Source organism: Bos taurus, chromosome 10 (genome assembly GCF_002263795.3).
Source record: "Bos taurus isolate L1 Dominette 01449 registration number 42190680 breed Hereford chromosome 10, ARS-UCD2.0, whole genome shotgun sequence".
Lineage (NCBI taxonomy): Eukaryota > Metazoa > Chordata > Mammalia > Artiodactyla > Bovidae > Bos > Bos taurus.
Window position 1 is genome coordinate 52,301,149 of NC_037337.1, and position 21,573 is coordinate 52,322,721.

The following is a 21,573-nucleotide window of genomic DNA, read 5'->3' on the forward strand; positions in this document are numbered from 1 at the left end:
TGAGGTTTGTGTTCATTAATTTTTTATATTTTCTCCTTTTGATCAAGACCTTTCTCTGAAAGCATTGCTGGTAAGGAGTCCAGTTTTCTGGTTTCAGCAGCATTTTATCTCTCAGTGCCAAGAGGACCTTTGGTGTAGTTTCTCACATCAGAGGGAAAGCATGCAGATTGAAAACCTATTGAGGTCATATTCTACTAACAAGGAAGTGTAGGAGGGAGAACTCTTTTAGGCCATTTTTATGTAAAACCCTTGTGTTACCAAGATCATAGACATCTAAGATCTTCTGAAGTATCATGTCATCATTAAAGGTCTGGCAGGCAAGTTTCCAACAGACCTGGTCCAGATTATCTTGGGAAGGCTGTCTCATCAGGTATTGTCTACTTCAATTCCAGGGAATCTTTACTTTCAGGTCCCCAGTGACGTGCAGGGCCAGCCAGAGTTTGGTGCTTTCTTTCACTGTATCACATAAATCCAAAGTCTGTTCCCTGGAGTTCAGTGACACATGGGTTGGTTAGCAGTACTAGATAGAGGGATCTTTCCAGCAAGGTTGAAGGAAGTCTTTCTGTAAGTTTTTTCCAGTAGATAGAATCTCCACAGAGCGTAAGGTGTGCTGCTCAATGTCTTTGTCTCCCAAGAGCACACTGTAAAAAGATTGCTGTACCAAAACATGATTGCTTTTATTTTTTTTTAATTTTATTTTATTTTTAAACTTTACATAATTGTATTAGTTTTGCCAAATATCAAAATGAATCCGCCACAGGTATACATGATTGTTTTTAATAGAAGCAATTTGGCCTTTGCAATATTGCAGAATCTTTCTTACCAGTGAGTCAAGAGGCAGGAGCCAAGTGCACTGGGCATTCAATGACTATTTCAAAGTATGAGAGTTTATGAGTTCCAAAAGATATCGATCTACGATCTAGAAGGACCGCTGTGGTGATGCTTTTGGCCAAGGTTTTTTAGGGACTCTACAAATTTCCTGTTGAATCTTAACAATATCATTAGTGCATTTGACTAAACTAGAGGGTTGACAGTGGTAAGTATGGTCAAAGTCTTGTGAAACTGGCCAAACAGTGTACAGTTGTCTTACTGACTAGTAAGATGAGTTCCTTGATCACTATGAAGTTAAAGAGTTGTCCAGGTAGTGATAATCTTTTTCAAAGGGACTTTAGTCACAGAAGAGGCAGTAGCCTGTCTGCAGGAGGTGGCTTCAGCCCAGTGTAAAAACATACAGACCAGAACTAAAACATTTTTATATTCATGAGATGGAGGAAGTTGTATGAAATCCTTTTCCAGACCTCACATGGTCATTAGGCCGTTTGAAATGTCCAGGAGCAGTGCAGACAGGCTTATTTGGGGTATATATTTCAGACAAACGGGTTAAGTGATAACTTCTGGGAGCCGTAATGTTGCCTCACCAATGCTGATTCATGAACGCTATCATTTTGTCAGTAGACCAATGGTTTGTCAGTAGACCAACAGTGGTTAGGAGTGAGAATTTTAGAATCTCCACTAGGACTGAGTTGTTATTTGGTCCAAACCAGAGCTTCCTCTTTTTGTCAAACCAACAATTGTTGAATTTCTAGTCTTGTTTTCCCTTCTTTGAGGCCAACAGTGTTTGGCTTCTATACTTTTTCTAAAAGTCACCATTTGGGGAAATATCTCTTTGGACCATGCCAGAGGTTTGGTTGTTATTGATTTCTTTAAGGGCAGCATTCTTTCTGGAAATGTCAACACGGTGATTTCTTTTAGCTTACAGAAAGTAAAGTTTAGAATATCCTGAAATCTTAATAAAAGCAGCAGGTAAAAAGTATTGCATCCAATAATTCTTGAATATAAGGGTCATTTAAAATTTTGGCTTCCCTGGTAGCTCAACTGGTAAAGAATCTGCCTGCAATGCAGGAGACCCCAGTTCAATTCCTGGGTTGGAAAGATCCCCTGGAGAAGGGATAGGCTATCCACTCCAGTATTCTTGGGCTTCCCTGGTGACTCAGACAGTAAAAAAAAACCACCTGTAATGTGGGAGACCCAGGTTTGATCCCTAAGTTGGGAAGATCCCCTGGAGGAGGGCATGGCAACCCACTCCAGTATTCTTACCTGGAGAATCCCCATGGACAGAGGAGCTTGGCGGGCTACAGCCCATGGGGTGGCAAAGAGTCAGACGTGACTGAGTGACTAAGCACACATGTAAGGAAGCCATGTTGCTCCTACAACATTCCAAAATCATGAGCTACTCTGAAAGCATGTCTACTATCAGTGGCACTTTGAAGGACAAGCCTGTGTAAGAGTATATAATTCAGCCTGTTTAGCCCAAGTAGCCATAAGTAAAGATGCTGCTGCAACAGTATTAAAAGGAGTTGTAATATCATGCCCAGCACAGTATTTGTCATTGTCACTTCTTAAAAAGAAACCATCAGAGAACCATGAGAAGTCAGTGTTTCCTAAAGCATTTTCCTGCATATCATCTCAAGGAGTCAAGCGGAGACCTGTCAGTGTTAAGCAGTCATGAGGGACTTCATCAGTGACAGAGGGGAGAAGAGCAGCAGGGCTACCTTTACTCTGTGAAAGAGTTCTATGAAGAGCAGTTAACATAAAGACTTACAGGAGGTGAGGCAGGTGTCTGAGAAATGTTGACTATGATGAGAATTCAGGTGAGCTTTTCCTACATGAGGTACAAAAGTGGTTAAAGGGGATCCCATAACAGTTTTTTTTTTTTTTTTTGGTGGCCTTCACCAAAAGGGCAGTGGCAGTTTTTTAACTAAAGAAGGGAAAAGTAATTAATTTCCCCCTCTTTCTTGGAGGAATTCTGGAATTATATTTCCCTAAGAAATCTCAGGTGAAAATGGATATGGATGGAGGAGCTGAGAAGAAAAGAGTATTTATCTCTCAAAGGGTCTAAACCAAAGGGAATAGATTCAGAGAAAGAAACTCGTGAAGTTCACTAGAGAGCCTCACTGTTTGAACTGTCTCAGTACTCTGAAAGAGTGCTGCTTTATAGTAGTAGGGTTGAGCACTGAGATGTGGCTCTAATGTTAGGACTGGAAGAGATTCAGCCCCAGTCTGGAGAAACATTTCTCTAAGATGAGTAAGAGGGAGGGTTGGGAGGAGCCCCCTGTAGTTCCTCAGAGCCACTTCCTTGAGGATTAGGACAGTGGAAAAACTAGTTAAGAGACCTGAAGGTGCCAGAAGTTTGTATTTGTAACAGTCTCTTTTCCAATGTCCTGGCTGTTTTGCAAAGGTAATAACAACTAGGAGGGTTTTTTTGTGTGTTTTGTTTTGTTTTAAGGGGTTTTCATTTGCTTGCGTTGAAGATTAAGAATTTTGTTGATCTTCCTTTTAGATGACTCCTCTAAAGTGGGAGAGAGCTGGTATACCAGATTAACTGCATCTGAACTGGACATCCCATGGGTTACCCATCCCATCCTGGTCCTTTTTACTAGAAGGGAAAGGTCCCAGTTCAGCCCACTGATAAACACAAAATCAAAAGCTCCCCACGTGGGATCAACATTTGAAGGAAGACCAAAATTTTCCTTAACAATCTGAAGTCGAATATAATTGTCATGAACAGGTTCAGCAGATTTTTGTGTGCAAGCTTGAATTATGTCCCAGTCAACAGGCTTTGGAAAAGTCCAGAAATTGCTTGATGAAGTTGTGTAGCAGTTGCCTGAGTCTGATCATATAAAAACTTAGTGGGCTCATCTCCAGCTTTAATTCTAGACACCTTTCAGGATTCTCCTTGTTAGCAGTTTTCATCCAGTACTGGGCCTGGCCTTCACCAGGAAGGATATGAACTAGCAGATGTAAACCAGAGAAACCAGGTTGATAAGTTTTGTTTTATGTATCCCTTAACTACTCATTGTGGATATAGATAACTTAACTACCTTTGTCTTTTAACTTTCCTGCTAGCTTTATGCTGCTGCTACTGCTGCTAAGTCGCTTCTGTCGTGTCCGACTCTGTGCGACCCCATAGACGGCAGCCCACCAGGCTCCTCCATCCATGGGATTTTCCAGGCAAGAGTACTGGAGTGGGTTGCCACTGCTAGCTTTATAGGTGGTTGATTTACTATCTTTATCATATACTTGCCTTTCCCAATGAGATTCCTCCTTTCATAATTTTCATATTTCTAATTGTGGTCTTTTCTGCTTAGACAAGTCCCTTTAACATTTCTTGTAAAAACTATTTTGTGCTGCTGAACTCTTTTAGCTTTTACTTACCTGTGAAACTCTTGATTTTCCCTTCAACTATTAATGATAGTCTTGCTGGGTATTTTTGATTGTAGCTTTTCTTCCTTTCATCATTTTAAATGTATCATGCTACTCCCTTATGACCTGCAGAGTTTGTGCTAAAATGTCAGCTCATAGTCTTATGGGAGTTCCCTTGTATATAACTAGTTGCTTTCCCTTTGCTATTTTTAATATTCTCTCTTTAACTTCAATTTTTGTCATTTTAATTACAATATGCTTTGGTATATTCCTCTTTGAGTTAACCCTATATGGGACATTGCATTTCCTTTCCCTAATTAGGCAAGTCTTCAGCCCTTATGTCTTCAAATGTGTTCTCTGCCCCTTTCTTTCTTCTTCTGGGACCCCTATAATGTGAATATTAGCACATCTGATATTGTCACAGAGGTCTGTTAAACTGCCCTCATTTTAGAAAAATTATTTTTTTTTGTTCAGCTTGGATGATTTCCCCTACTCTGTCTACTGGTTCACTAAAATGTTCCTGTGGATCATACAATCTACTGTTGATGCCTCCCAGTGTATTTTCTATTTCAGTTATCGTATTCTTCAGCTCTGTTTGGTTTTTATATTTTCTAACTCTTTGTTAAAATTCTCATTGTGTTCATTTGTTCTTCTCTCAAGTTCTTTGAGCACATTTATGATTATTACCTTGAACACTTTATGTGGTAGATTGCCTATCTCCAGTTTACTTAGTTCTTCTGGTACTTTATCTTGTTCTTGCATTTGGAGCATATTCCTTTGCCACCTCATTTTGAGGGAGCCCCAGTGGCCCCCTTCCTCTTTGATAGACTCTCTAAGATCAGCTGGTGGGTATGACCCAGGCTTCTTTCAAATTAGTGTTCCTGCCTTGGGTCTCAGAACATGTTCTGTGTGTGCCCTTAAGAATGGAATTTCCCACAGCTCTTTGGGTCTCCTGAAGGTAAGCCTCACTGGCCTTCAAAGATAAATGTTCTGGGGGCTTCTCTTCCTGGTACAGAGTCCCCAGGCTGGGAAGCATGGTGTGGAGCTCAGACCCCGGCTCCTTGGGGGAGCATCTCCACAATTGTTCTTATTCTCCTGCTTGCAGGTCACCTGTCTAGGAACATGGGCCTTGATTATATTGCATCTCAGCCTCTCTAATCCACCTCATTGTGGTTCCTTCTTTGTATATGTACTTACAGAAGATCTTTTCTGCTAGTCTTCCAGTCATTCTTACCAGTAATTACTCTTTAAATAGTTATAATTTTGGTGTGCCTGAGGGAGGAGGGTGAGTTCAATGTCTTCCCACTCCACCATCTTGGCCACTTCTCCTATTTTATCTTTGCATTTAATTTTAAAATGTTACTTTGCAGAAAGGCAGTTTTAGGCTCCTGACAATGGAAACTTCAAACTACCAATTGAAATATGTGTTTCATTCAGTTTGGGAAATTTTAGAGCTATTCAAGTTTGAGGATTTCAAAAGTTTCCCATAATCGCCATGGATATTCTAAATTGCCTTTGGTTAGGTAGGTTTCAGGCAAATTTTCAGTTTACCATTGTCTCAAATTAGATATATTATACTCAATGAGGTTACAAATTTATATACTTCTGTTTATACAACTAAAGTCATAAGAATACAATCCTAATGATGTTTGGATTTAGAAGTCCTTGGTTTCTTTGGTGTAGGATATTCTTAAAGGATTATAATCCTACAAATAACTAATTTCTAATCTTCTGGGGTGAGATAATTTGATTATTAGTTTAGTATTGATTTTTTAAGCTTTAGTTTTTGAATATTACAGTTTCTGGTCATATACATAGATTTGGGGGGCTGCATTATTTTTCACTGTCCTTTAGTCATTATTCTCACTACCCCAAGTAGCATCTGATGTGTAGTCAGCAATCATTTTAAGTATTTGTTAGGTATACAAAGGAGGAAAGATTAAATTTGAGAAATAAAAGCTTGATCCCAGAACTAGAAGGTGATGAACACTTTCTTTCTTCAGAACGCCACTAATAGCTTAGGGATTAATATTTTACTTTGTAGCTATATAATTATGAACCACTTAATTCTGTACAAAATTTGCTTAATAGTAAGCATACATTTTTCAGAGTTGTGAGAATTAAATGCACAATGAGTTTTTATAAGTTGTAAGCAACAAGCACATGTTAGTTTGTAATATGTTATTAGCATCCTAAAAAAATGAGAGAGTTCTGTAGGTTGGATGGTCTGTCAAGGCTTCAAGAGAAAGAGAGATTTAATATTAGTCTTGTAGGATATGAGTAAGTAGAGTAAATTGGGAAGAAATAGTTCAATGGCACCCCACTGCAGTCCTCTTGCCTGGAAAATCCCATGGACGGAGGAGCCTGGTGCGCTGCAGTCCATGGGGTCGCTAGGAGTCGGACACAACTGAGCAAATTCACTTTCACTTTTCACTTTCATGCACTGGAGAAGGAAATGGCAACCCACTCCAGTGTTCTTGCCTAGAGAATCTCAGGGACAGGGGAGCCTGGTGGGCTGCTGTCAGTGGGGTCGCACAGAGTCGGACACGACTGAATCGACTTAGCTTAGCAGTATTTCAACAACTAGAGGCTGAAGAGAACAGAAAGTCTTAGTGAAGAGAATAGGGATTGAGAGAGGGCTTAGGGAGAAATGTTGGGAGGCAGATGAACTAGAAAGTAATGTTCTGCAAATCAAGCCATTGAAAATAATTCTCAGTTTAAAACTTGAGGCCAGAGTGTACAAGACTTCTCAGAAAAAGACATCATATAAAAATCATACACCAGTGTTCTCTATGAATATAGACCCAAGAATCCTCAATGAAATACTATCAAACAGAAATCAGCAAATTAAAGGATTATATAGTATGACCAAATAGGATTTATCCCAGCAATGGAAGGTCAGTTTAATACCCAAAAAATCAGTCAGTGTAATATTCCACATTGATAGAACAAATGACAAAACCATACAGTCATCTGTGTAGAGAGAAAAAAGCATTTGACAAAATCTAACACCACATAGAAGCATACAAAAATATTATTCCTAATTGCCAAAAATGGGAACAGTCAGAGTATCCATTAGATGATGAGTTGATGAGCAAAATGCGGGTGTGTCCATATCCATACAATGGAATGTTGTTGTTGTTCAGTTGCTCAGTCGTGTCTGCCTCTTTGCAACCCCATGCAAACAGGCAGCATGCCAGGCTTCCCTGTTCGTCACTGTCTCCTGGAGTTTGCGCAAACTTAGGTCCATTGAATCAGTGATGCCAGCCAGCCATCCCAGTGGAATATTATTCAGTCTCAAAAAAGGAAATACCAATGTATGCTTTGCCATGGGTGATTCTTACCAACATGCTAAATGAAAGAAGCCAGTCACAAAAGGCTACATATTGTGTGATACTGTTTCTATAAAGTGTCAATAATAGGCAGATCTGTAGACAGAAAATAGGTTAGTAGCTTCCAGGCGCAGAAAAGAGGGGAGAATGGGAAAGGACTACTAATGGATATGAAATGTTCTGGAATTAAAATCTCTTCTAAAGTGAGAAGCCTGATAGAGATGGGGAAAAAATAGCCCTGTAAATCTAAATCATGACAGATTGAGGAGTTAGTGTGTGTCTGATTTCCTTGTGCCTTGAACACACTTGGGAGAGTGAGACAGTGCTGGACACCAGATGTTCAGTGACTGCTGAACACATTTTCCAGTGTTCTAGTGGAATTATTTTTATATTTAAGGGACACGAAAGTGTGTAAAACTTAAGTAAAATATTAGGTTTTCTTCTATACCCATTTTCCATAAATCATCTTTCTAATTCTCAGATTATATTACTCTTACCTAAATTCAGGCCAAGTTAATTTCCATCTACAGAACTATCCAGTGTTTTATGCTAAATAAGCAAACGTAGTAACTGAGCTGATAGGTTAATAATCTGTCTGATCGATCTCGTGATCAAAGAAGACCTCCTCACAGAATTTTACATTAATTTAGGGAGTTTTGAGCTTTAATGTAGTTCACCTTGAGTGTATTTATTTCACTCCTTTCTTTAGAGTCTCTTAAAAAAATACTCTTCATGGCTTTGCTGAAATGAAAACTGGAAAGAATGTTGCATCATTCCACCTCTTAAAAAACTAGAGGAAGGTATTTTTTTCAGTAAGGTATGCCAAACACAGTCTTCAAATCATTCCAAAAGCAATCAAGATTAAATATCAGATCTATATTAGAAAACTAGACATAATTTAAGCCTCTCTAATGGTGGAAGGAAAGTTATGACCAACCTAGATAGCATATTCAAAAGCAGAGACATTACTTTGCCAACAAAGTTTCGTCTAGTCAAGGCTATGGTTTTTCCTGTGGTCATGTATGGATGTGAGAGTTGGACTGTGAAGAAGGCTGAGTGCCGAAGAATTGATGCTTTTGACCTGTGGTGTTGGAGAAGACTCTTGAGAGTCCCTTGGAGTGCAAGGAGATCCAACCAGTCCATTCTGAAGGAGATCAGCCCTGGGATTTCTTTGGAAGGAATGATGCTGAAGCTGAAACTCCAGTACTTTGGCCACCTCATGCGAAGAGTTGACTCATTGGAAAAGACTCTGATGCTGGGAGGGATTGGGGGCAGGAGGAGAAGGGGATGACAGAGGATGAGATGGCTGTATGGCATCACTGACTCGATGGACGTGAGTCTGGGTGAACTCCGGGAGTTGGTGATGGACAGGGAGGCCTGGCGTGCTGCGATTCATGGGGTCGCAAAGAGTTGGCCACAACTGAGCGACTGACTGAACTGAACTGAATGGTGGTGTGCCTTTGTTCACAGTACATGTTAATATTTAATCTTCCCCATGCTCAGATGCATGTCTGTAGGTAAAGGATGATTGTACCTAATTCATCGATTTTAAGGTTGAAGTAAGCTAGTATATCTAAAGTTTTTAACACAGGGTCCGGCTCTTAGTAAGGTGTCGATAAATATTAGCTGTTATTGTTTTATATTTATTTTTAAATGAAATTTATATAACAACATAGTCTTGGGAAAATGTGTAATAGAGAAGGGGGCTGGATTCAGCCAACCTTGGATCAAATCCCGGCTCTCATCTCTCATTTCTTCATCTGTTAAGACGGTTAGGAAGAACTCCTTACGTGTTTATTTGTGGATTAATGGAGCTAGTGTTCCAGTCCTGTTGTTGGCATACTGTGAGAATTCAGTGAATACTAGTTAAATCTGATTGATTCTAGTTGAATCTATTTGCAGATAATGTCTGTCAAAAACTAATCTCTGCTTTGCTCTAGAAATTTTACTTTCCTTTTGTTTGTTTTATGGCTTTTATAAATATTTTACAAATATTTTTGTCTTCTAATAAATGTTTATTTTGTTTGTTTTGCTGTTCTAGTTCACTTTTTTGGAAGGGCGCCTGGGTGCTTGCTTAAATAAACTGATTATGAATTCTTCTTTTATTTTTTTAAATGGAATAGTATACTCCATTTAGACAGTGGTGTTGTCAGAGGACACTTGGTACCTATTAAGGAACTCACGATTTTACTATGGCCTAGATGAGGGGCCAATCCTACAACCAAAGTCTGCCAGAATTAGGTTCTGGTGTAGGGAGAAATGTCTTTGTCGAAAACTATAATGTAATTACCATTGTTGTTCGTTGTCATGTAGTTACGATTGTTTTCAGTAGTATCACTACCTTCCCTATAGTAATGGGGAGGTGAGCTCTGGGGAAGAGAGGAGTGATTTGTTTAAATTCAGATTCTTGAGCACCACCCAGGATCTTCTAAATTAGAAACTTTCAAGTGGGTCCAGGAATTCTTATTTTAATAAGCTTTCCTAGTGATTTTTATGTCTATTAACATTCAAGAATCACTAGTTTACACATATTTTGAAGCAGCCTACAAAGAGGTGCCCGTGATGATCCTGGGGTGAAATGATACTGTGTGGTGGCATTGGAGCTGTGCTAACCTTACAACATCCTCTGGGGAAACATGCCCAGAGCACAGGAGAACTAGAGAAGATGGGGAGGATTAAGTTCAGAAAGAATTAAGGTGATTTTACCAAGAGTCAGTTCAATGCTCTGTATGCCAGGTGAACCCCAGAATTCCCTCATTTGTAAGATAAGGAGTGAATTAAGGGAATTTTTACCAGTGCCTGACATGGGAGATGGAAAAGGCAATGGCACCCCACTCCAGTACTCTTGCCTGGAAAATCCCATGGACGGAGAAGCCTGGTAGGCTGTAGTCCATGGGGTTGCTAAGAGCGATTTCACTGTCACTTTTCACTTTCATGCATTGGAGAAGGAAATGGCAACCCACTCCAGTGTTCTTGCCTGGAGAATCCCAGGGACGGGGGAGCCTGGTGGGCTGCCGTCTATGGGGTCACACAGAGTCGGACATGACTGAAGTGACTTAGCAGCAGCAGCAGACATTTGAGAGACTGCAATCGCTTATTGGATGAAAGAGGAATTTTATGTTGCTCACGGAAGCCCAGAGAAATCAACTGATGGGTTCATAGAAAACTTTACCCTATAGGCTTAGCTGGTTAGATTTTCTTCTTGAGAAATTTTTGTTGATTTAGCCCTTATCTGCAGAAAATCGGTATTCCTAACGGAAGGTCCAAGGTTTATTTCAGTCATAATTGTTGGTTTCTGAACATGGAAATTCACCACCATTTCCCACTCCAACTCTCTTCCTTCCCTATAAGATCATCAGTATAAAAGATTTTCTACCATAGCAACCTAATTGGTTCATTAAGTTTTTTATTTACCAATGTGAAAGTAATCCAGTCGGTCAGTCGGTACAGTATTTCATGTGGAATATTTCCCTGAAATAAGTCACTTATAGTTATGAACCTCTCTTTTGAGCTCCAGACTTCTATTTGTAGCTCTGGAGTGGACACTTCTACCTGGATATTTAATCTGCTTCAGGTAACAGGTTGATTCATGACCTGAACCCTGCACCTTCCCATGTTCTCTAGCCTCACCAGACTGCTTGCAAATCTTCAAATGTGATTTGCCTTTCACAGTTCAACTGTAACCATGCACATGCCTTTTTTTCTGACAGAAATGACCACCCTTCCATCATCTACTCAATGAGTTCCTAGCTCAATGATTCTGTTCTATCATCTGTGCAGTTAAATGAGAACTGGTCAACTTATATAATGAGTATGATGCTTTATTTTTATTTAGATTCATAATCTCAAAAATTGTCACCCTTCTACTTCTAGTAATTTCTTTTATTAGCCTTTAATCTGTTCTTTATTTTCACCACCTTTTGCTTTCCTTTAAGTGTATATATTTTTTCCTCTTCACTTTTTCTTTTTCCCTTTTGGGCTTTAATTATTTTAAAATTTAATTAATTCATTCTAATACATTTGACTTTAATTAATACCACTAAATCACATTTGAAATAGTCATGTGGATTCAATATCATTTCCCTACCAGCAGTTCACAGAGGACAATAAAAAGATGTATGGTATAATTACTCTAATAAAATAACATTTTTACTTCTTAATATGCCTTTATTAACAGCTTTATTGAGGTATAATTGATATGCAATGGATTTCACATATGTAAAGTGTACAGTTTGGTAGTTTTGACGGATGTATCCACCTGTGAAGCCATCACTACAGCTCAGGTAGTGCACACATCCATCACCCTCAGGCCTTTTCTGCTGCCCCTTTGTAACCTCTCTCCCTTCTTTCCCCTCCCCTCCATTCCCATTCCCAGGCACTGATCTGCTTTTTGCTGTTATAGGTCATTTGCATTTTCTAGAATTTTATATGAATAAAAGCATACAGTATATACTCTGTTGTCCATTTGTAATCAACATGATTATTTGAGATCCATACACATTTTTGCATATACATATCAAAAACCTTTTTATTACTGAGTAATATTCAATTGTATGGATACATCACAGTTTGCCTGTTGTACATTTAGGACATTTAGGTTGTTTTCATTTGGGAACTACTACAGATAAAAGCTCCTATGAACATTTTCTGCACCAGTTCATATGTGTGTGTGTGTGTGTGTGTGTGTGTGTGTGTGTAGATTGGTTGATTCTTTTTTTTTTCTCTATATGAACATTTTCTGCACCAGTTCATATGTGTGTGTGTGTGTGTGTGTGTGTGTAGATTGGTTGATTCTTTTTTTTTTCTCTTGGGGAGATGTCTAGCAATGGAATGGCTGAATCATATTAGGTTCAGAAACTGCTAAATTTTTTTTTCAAGGTGGGTGCATCATCTTACCAGCAATGTATAAGACTTCTAGCTCCTTCACATCCTCACTAGCACTTGGTACAATCAGTCTTTATAATTTTACCTTTCTAATAGGGGTTCAGTGCTATCTCACTGTTGCTTTATATAACACAATAAACTTTATCTTCACAGGAAGAACATTAAAAACTAAATATGTTATCTTCATCAGTGCAGATATCCGAAGGGAGAACTGAGAGAGAATAGAGAGTTTGGGGAAGAGAATAAGATACAAGATGGCCCCATGAACCATTTTGCTGTTAGGAACATTCATGCAGTGAGATAGCGTATAGCTGGGTGCATTAACTAGTTTCCCCCAAAGTTTTCTGGTGGTGTCTATTGATACTTCTCTGGAGGGATTTGTATTCACTAGGAGGGAAACCAACCCTGTGCATCTGAAGTATCTCCCAGTTTCTTCTCTGGGATGATATAATCAATGGGTAATAGAAGACCAAGTTGTTTACTCACTAAGTCATGCCCCACTCTTTTGTGACCTCATGGACTGCAGCCCACCAGGCTCCTCTGTCCATGGGCTTTCCCAGGCAGGAATACTGGACTAGGGGATCTTCCCAATCCAGGGATCGAACCCACATCTCTTGCATTGGTAGGCAGGTTCTTTACCAGTGAGCCACCAAGGGAAGCCCAATAGAAGACGAGAGTATTTGACTAGAATATGAAAGCCAGCTTATAATTATATTAATGGTGGCAAGTGGAGAACTTTCATAGGCAAGTCGAATAATCACATAATCCCCAACCCCTTTACAGCTTGTAGTTTTTTACTTCTTTATTTACCTATCCTCTCTTAATTTTGTAGGCTGCTTGAGAAATTGTATAGATTCTTCTAGAGGGTACATGTCACTTAAATATGGATTTGAATGTGGCTCCACTAACGATTTTCCTAGTATCACAAAACGTTTGGAACAGTCAGCAATAAGAAGCTTATTTGAGGTGGCTGCTTTCCATTTTACTTTAGAAAAAGGCCTTTAAAAAGAAAACAAGTTACTCAAAGATAGGATTAATTTCTCCTTATGCAGCTAAATACTTAAGCAATGAATGTAAATATTTAATATGTGACTATGAAAGGGCTCTTATAAACACAGAGGCAATAAACAACCTCAGTAAAATATAGGAAAACAGTTTGCATTTTGCTTAGTATGATGTTTTCTTTATTCAGTTAGGTTAACAAACCATGATCTCATCATTAGTCAACAAGATAACAGAGAGACCATCAAAGCAAACTACAGGAGAGTCCAGATTGATTCGTGCCAAACAAATGTTTGGAGCTAACAGCTGTATTATCACTGATTCTAATTTACGCAGCCGGGGTTCTCCTTTCATTTCCTAAGTGAGATGAATGTCATCGTACATGGTACGGACACCCTCTCTGCTGCTTGAGTAATGAATCGGGTCAGCTCTCCCTTCTGGGTAACCTCACCCCTCTTTGTAGGTGGGAGGAAGTGGCCTGCCAGAGTTTTAGTTATTTTTTAAAAACAGCTTATAAGCATCTTTCTAAGCTTGTATGAGTCCATTAGTAAACTATCCAGCATTTTAAACCTTTGGATGTACAGATTTTAAGTTATTACCTTTCTTGTTTAACACTTGAAGAAAAATATGATTACTGAAGAAAAAGAGTGTGCTGTAGCCTCTGCCTGCCATCCTGCAATGCCGTGATTCATTCTGCAGCAGGTCTCTCACCTCAAGAGCTCAGGCTGAGTAGGAACCGATCCTAAGAAGCCCATCTCTTTAGATCACCTGGTTCGTGGGACTTGGGGAACCTTTGACTTGAGGATTGTGGCTTCTTCCTATCAAAGGAGACCTCCCCAAAGTCTTAATTTTTAAAATGTATTTGAAATTAAAAAAGGAGAGCCTTATGTAACAGAAGGAGGCTGAATGTTCAAGACAGTCACTCTAGAATAGCTGTTAGTTGTGGAGAGTGTGTTTAGCCATCAGGGTTCTTCTCAGAGCAGAAGGTATCCAATCCCAGGAGAACATGTGGAGAAGAGCAGCTGTACTGGCCCTGCCACTCAGTGGGTGCCTGTCAGCAACTCAGGCTTGCTTGACCTGAGTCATGTTTTTTCTTTCAAACCTAAAATAGGTAATAATTCTTGCCTCACAGGATCACCATGAGGATTAAATAATGTTTATAAGAACAAGCAGTTCAGAATAGGTGCTCAATAAATGAGAATGTTCAACAACTGAAAAATAGAACCAACAGGGGAAGATTAGAGACAGTATGAGAGAGGTGCCCTTAAAGATTCTTTAATCCCATGGTTTTTAACCCTAGCAGCACATTAAAAATACCCATGCCTGTAGGCTCCACTGCAGACACCATGATCAAAATCTCTGGAGTCAGAGCCCAGACAAAGAAAAAGTTTTTAAGAGCTCCAGGAAAATAGATGTGCATTCAGTGTTAGAACCATGAAGCCATTCCCTTTATTAAAGATGTGGAAATTTCAGCCAAAGATAAGGACAGTGGTGGCAGTGGTGGCAAAGCAGAGCCTTGGACACAGGCATCCTGTCTGCCAGTCTCTCACTTCCATTTCCTTAAAGACTTCGTATTCTCCAATTTCCAGAGACTTGAAGAGCAACTGTAATGTCTGGCCCGTTGACTCATCAGATGTTGTTGAAAATGTCTGTGTGTGCTCACGCGTGCGTGCATGTGCACACGCACGGGAGTCCCTCTGCTTACTGTCAGTCTGGTAGGGAAGACAACAGTTCAACAAGAAGAGTATGAGAGTTATGTGGGATCAGAAAAGTGGGAAAACCAAACACTGTAGTGAGGGCAGATCCAGAAAGCTAGCTTCTCAGAGGAGGTAGCAAAGGTAGGGCCGGAAAAATGAGTAGGCAAGGAGAGGAAAGGCATTTCAAACAGAGGAGAGAGCTGATAGAGGTACACAGCCACATCCCAGGAAGGGCAAGTGGTTCATGTGCTGGAGTGATAAGTGTGGTGAGAACGGTGGTGGAAGAGAGGGGCTGGAGGCACGAGCAGTGGCTGCACTGGTCTTCACAGTCTGAATTTCACAAAGTTTTGAAATTCTTTTATCCCTTAAATTGAAGGAGCTTCTTTAATGCCTTGGTCCTGTTACTTTCTGGTGCAGATCCAAACAGGTTGATTTGGTCTGTTATTTCTGGATATTTCCAAGAGACAAGAGATGTCCAATTACACATATTGGTGGCGCTAGTGGTAAAGAACCACTTGCCAGTGCAGGAAACATAAGACTCATGGGTTCAGTCCCTGGGTTGGGAGGATTGGGCATGGCAACCCACCCCATTATTCCTGCCTGGAGAATCCCATGGACAGAGGAGCCTCGTGAGTTTACAGTCCACGGGGTCGCAAAAGAGTCAGACACAACTTAGCAACTAACACTACAGTACACACACATTTGGGGCATTTCTGTTTCTATCCTGACAGAACCTAGAGCACAATGAACATCAAGAAAGGAGAGGTGGGAAGAACCAGAGAGACAGTTTGTTTGGGGTTTAATAAATGAAATATATTGTAAAAATCATTCATCTTCAATCTGTTTATTGATGTCTCTAGTAGAGATTTTTCCATTTCTTAAAAAAGGTGGCATATCTCTAGAAGGAATCCACTCCAACATGTGTACTTAACTAATCAAGAAAAAGTATCTCTGAAAAGAAACCCATCCTAGAAATATGGATGATTAACAAATGAATAAAAAAAAATGTTACCAGACTTTAGATCTGTTCAGGAAGCAACAACCTTAAATAAAGAGGGCACGGGAAGCCTTTCATGGTCTTTTTTGTCCTGTATAACAAATTATTTTCCATGCAAAGCTCCAAATTGCATTTCCTACCCTACTGCATTGCCATGAGCATGGTTCTGGTACACTGTGGCTCTTCCAAGGATACTCCTGATATCAATCTTGAAGACTGTTTGAAATGAGGATGGGAGTCAGAGTTGACTTGTGCCAACATTCCTGCTGAGAGTTAGCCCAGTTCCATTATGTGTGGGCGAGCCCCAGGTCCCCGCCCTTGCCTGTTCAGGGGACACAGATACAGCTGAGAGACTCTGCAGGGAGCGCCAAGTTAAGACACCACATGACAGAAACAAGATCACTTACTCTTTCATAATGAACTCTTTGTGGGAAACTGAAAAAGATCAGGCTTATTTCCCATTCAGTGCAGCTGTGATGCCTCTATGAAAGTTGAGTTCTGCTCAAAGACAAGAAGAATCCAGGAGAACTGTAGACAGACCCTCAGAATGAACAGGGGCCCTGAGTCTTTTTTAACTCTTCCAACTTACTGGGTCTTTGTATGTGTATGGGTTCAGTTGCTCTGTCGTGTCCAACTCTTTGGGACCCCATGGACTGTAACCCACGAGGCTCATCTGTCCGTGGGATTTTCCCAGCAAGAATACTGGAGTGGGTTGCCATGCCCTCCTGCAGGTGATCTTCCCAACCCAGGGATCGAACCTGGGTCTCCTGCATTGCTGGCAGATTCTTTACTGCTGAGCCACTGGGGAGGCCCAGTACTGGGGCACTAAGGGCCAGGTTAACTGCTTGGTGGGTGTCTTCATTCATCAGATGAAGAAACTGAGGCCCAAGGAGGTGAAGTGACTTTCCCAAATCAAAGGTTAGTTAGAAACCAAGCCAGAGCTTGCGGTGAATAGGTCTTCTCACTCCTGTGGGCAAAATTGTAGTCTGTTAGCCTGGTCATCAGAGAAGGCAATGGCACCCCACTCCACTGTTCCTGCCTGGAGAATCCCAGGGACGGGGGAGCCTGGTGGGCTGCCATCTGTGGGGTCGCACAAAGTCGGACACGACTGAAGTGACTTAGCAGCAGCAGCCTGGTCATGGTTATAATTAGCTAGGTTGTCAAAAAATAGGACAGAATGTATCAGATCAGATCAGTCGCTCAGTCGTGTCCGACTCTTTGCGACCCCATGAATCGCAGCACGCCAGGCCTCCCTGTCCATCACCAACTCCGGGAGTTCACTCAGATTCACGTCCATCTGATGCCATCCAGCCATCTCTTCTTCTGTCGTCCCCTTCTCCTCCTGCACCCAATCCCTCCCAGCATCAGGGTCCTTTCCAATGAGTCAACTCTTTGCATGAGGTGGCCAAAGTACAGGAGTTTCAGCTTTAGCATCAGTCCTTCCAAAGAAATCCCAGGGCTGATCTCCTTCAGAATGGACTGCTTGGATCTCCTTGCAGTCCAAGGGACTCTCAAGAGTCTTCTCGAACACCACAGTTCAAAAGCATCAATTCATATTGGAAAATCTTATTTGAAAAAAAAAAAAAAAAGATGATAAATTTGGTCAAAATCTGGTCTCTGTGCCTTTATTCTATTTTATCCGTATTCACATACAGGATTTAGTTTCTCAAACTGTTTATTTCTCTGTTTTATCTCACAGATTGGCTATTTATCAGAATAGGGTTTAGTTTTACGAAGTCCACCCCATTGCCTTGACTTGAACAACTCAGAAGGCCTGTCCATCCTGGCAGCCTCATTTAGCTCATCATATGTTTTCCCTTCTGTTCATGTATAAACATGACTGGTGTGGCACATAAATATCCCCACGGAACTTTTCTAACATGAGCTACTTAATCCCAGGTCTGTACTTCATTTGATGTCTGTATTTCACTTCTTCCTGGACTTTCCTATCCCAGAGATTTTAACTTCAGAAATCTTTGCATGGGATTCGGACAAGTAATATATTAGGTTGCTTTGCACAGGACGTGTCATATTTTGTAAGAGTCAGTTCTCACGTGAACTCTTCATTTTTAAACATTACTCTTTCCTGCTAAGAATTCCCTGTTTTGGAGTCACATCTATTCTTCCTGTTGTCTCTTTCCCGTTGAGCGTAGTGAGGAGTGCCTCCCTTCAGGGTCACTTAATTTCGTTTCATTTGTGGGGAGAATTCCTGAGTAGTAATGTATTCTCCAGAGACAGTCTGACCTGGAAACTGAGAGTAAAATGGGAAGGCTTATGATACCCAATCCTGTAATTAATGAAGGTTTCATCCTAACCCACTTCTCTGGGTGAGGTTCAAAGGAGCCTGACCCTGCATTATAACAAAATGCTGCACAATCATAATTCCACTGTTCAGATCTAATATTAAGTCAGGCCCAGATTTTTTGTACTTACTGAACACCTGTTAGGTTTACATGGGAATCCTCTTAGCTGTGAGTTCCTTGTGGATGAGGAGCAGTACCTAGCATTGTACTTGACACATAGTAGGAGAACCAGGAGTACATGTTGAATGAAGGGGATTGATGAGAAACTGGGATTTTTCAGAGTATTGTGTCATGAGGCCACTCTAGATGGCCGTGGTTCTCCTTTAGTGTAGGTAACACATCCAGTTCTTTCTTGAGGCTGGGCTGCAATATGAGCTTCTTCCAAAGATGGAAAAGCGTTATTAATCTGAGATTTGCCTTGCAGTGTTTAGTACAAATTTGGTTTCTAAGGAAAGGTTGGCAAAGCATTGACACAGGAAAAATTACTCTTAGGTATTCTTCTCTGATGACCATTGACTGAGCAAGATTTTTGTATAGTTACTGTAGCCATGAAAATACTAATCATTGGACAGCATTCTTAGTGCAACAGATACCAAGCCATAGAGCACTTTGATGAATTGTCAGGGAACAGAGCTAACAGAAGTGTCATGCAAGCAGGCCAGCACTCTCTTCACCAGTGCCAAACATTTATTCAGCATCTTCCTGTGTGTAAAAGCTGTGGTTTCTGCTTCCTTTTGCTTGGTTTTCAAAAGTCAGTCTGAAGGCAGAATATAAGTTTTGTAGCTGATGAACTGTGATCATTATTTGTGTCTGTAAAAAGTGATATTCCTCCTCTCTTCTAAGTTCAAGGACAAGGTTTTGGTGGTATGTGGCATGTGTTAGGTGTTCAGCAAATATGTAAAGGAAGACAGAGTGCTGGGAGGAGGTTAAGGGAAGGAGAGGAAGTGGTCCACACTTGGACCATGAAGTCAGCCTGCACAGAGCCCAACAGGCTCTGCAGTAACCATCCAGGTAACCTGGTAACAGCCATTGATTTCTAACTTGAGCTTACTGTTCTTTAAAATGAGATAATACCTACCTTGTAGGGGTTTTGAGAGGCCAGCCTAAATGAATGAATACATGTAAATGTCTCATATAAATCCACTCAGTAAATGCTAGTTTTTTTAATATAATTAATAATAATGTTTATGACTTCTTTTTTTTTTTAATTTTATTTTATTTTTAAACTTTACAATATTGTATTGTTTTTGCCAAACATCGAAATGAATCCACCACAGGTATACACGTGTTCCCCATCCTGAACCCCCCTCCCTCCTCCCTCCCCTTGCCATCCCTCTGGGTCATCCCAGTGCACCAGCCCCAAGCATCCAGCATCGTGCATTGAACCTGGACTGGCGACTCATTTCATACATGATAGTATACATGTTTCAATGCCATTCTCCCAAATCTTCCCACCCTCTCCCTATCCCACAGAGTCCATAAGACTGTTCTATACATCAGTGTCTCTTTTGCTGTCTCGTACACAGGGTTATTGTTACCATCTTTCTAAATTCCATATATATGTGTTAGTATACTATATTGGTGTTTTTCTTTCTGGCTTACTTCACTCTGTATAATAGGCTCCAGTTTCATCCACCTCATTAGAACTGATTCAAATGTATTCTTTTTAATGGCTGAGTCATACTCCATTGTGTATATGTACCACAGCTTTCTTATCCATTCATCTGCTGATGGACATCTAGGTTGCTTCCATGTCCTGGCTATTATTAACAGTGCTGCGATGAACATTGGGATACATGTGTCTCTTTCCCTTCTGGTTTCCTCAGTGTGTATGCCCAGCAGTGGGATTGCTGGATCATAAGGCAGTTCTATTTCCAGTTTTTTAAGGAATCTCCACACTGTTCTCCATAGTGGCTATACTAGTTTGCATTCCCACCAACAGTGTAAGAGGGTTCCCTTTTCTCCACACCCTCTCCAGCATTTATTGCTTGTAGACTTTTGGATCGCAGCCATTCTGACTGGAGTGAAATGGTACCTCATAGTGGTTTTGATTTGCATTTCTCTGATAATGAGTGATGTTGAGCATCTTTTCATGTGTTTGTTAGCCATCTGTATGTCTTCTTTGGAGAAATGTCTATTTAGTTCTTCGGCCCATTTTTTGATTGGGTCATTTATTTTTCTGGAACTGAGCTGTAGGAATTGCTTGTATATTTTTGAGATTAGTTGTTTGTCAGTTGCTTCATTTGCTATTATTTTCTCCCATTCTGAAGGCTGCCTTTTCACCTTGCTAATAGTTTCCTTTGTTGTGCAGAAGCTTTTAAGTTTAATTAGGTCCCATTTGTTTATTTTTGCTTTTATTTCCAATATTCTTGGAAGTGGGTCATAGAGGATCCTGCTGTGATGTATGTCGGAGAGTATTTTGCCTATGTTCTCCTCTAGGAGTTTTATAGTTTCTGGTCTTACGTTTAGATATTTAATGCAGGGAGCTGCCCGTGAGAATGGGGTCCTTCGTCCGAAGGACACAGCTCTGGGAGCTGCCTCAGTCCTTGAGGGTTTGCTTGCAAACATAGCTCTCTGTCCCGCCACCCCAGAGATGAGGCGCTTATTTACTGCAGGCACCTGGAGTTCTGTGCAAACTTCTCACACACAGAGAAATGTTATCTGGTGTAAGAAATAATAACAGGGTGCCATTCCCATGCTATCAAGATTTCTTGTGACTTTTTGTAAGATGTATAGGCCAACCAAGAAAAAAACTCAACTGTCTTGTCTTTCTAACGCTTTTCTGTATAAATATAAGATGCTGAATAAAGTTGGTGTCAGACTGCATCCCTTCGTGGAGACGTGTCTGAACCTCTCGACCCCATCTTTGTTGTAGTCTCTTGCTTTAGTTTCTTTCTTAGCCTCACGGTGCACGTTCTCGGGACCTGATTGACTTTGCCGGCTGGCACCGGCAATTTAATCCATTTTGAGTTTATTTTTGTGTATGGTGTTAGAGAGTGTTCTAGTTTCATTCTTTTACAAGTGGTTGACCAGTTTTCCCAGCACCAGTTGTTAAAGAGATTGTCTTTAATTCATTGTATATTCTTGCCTCCTTTGTCAAAGATAAGGTGTCCATATGTGCATGGCTTTATCTCTGGGCTTTCTATTTTGTTCCA

General features: G+C 40.5%; 1 protein-coding gene across 1 annotated transcript in view; it reads left to right on the forward strand.

The window, feature by feature from the left end:
- The window catches only part of ALDH1A2 (aldehyde dehydrogenase 1 family member A2), a 125,234-nt gene that overhangs the window by 86,092 nt on the left and 17,569 nt on the right, over positions 1-21,573 (forward strand). The gene's annotated exons all lie outside the window — the stretch shown is intronic.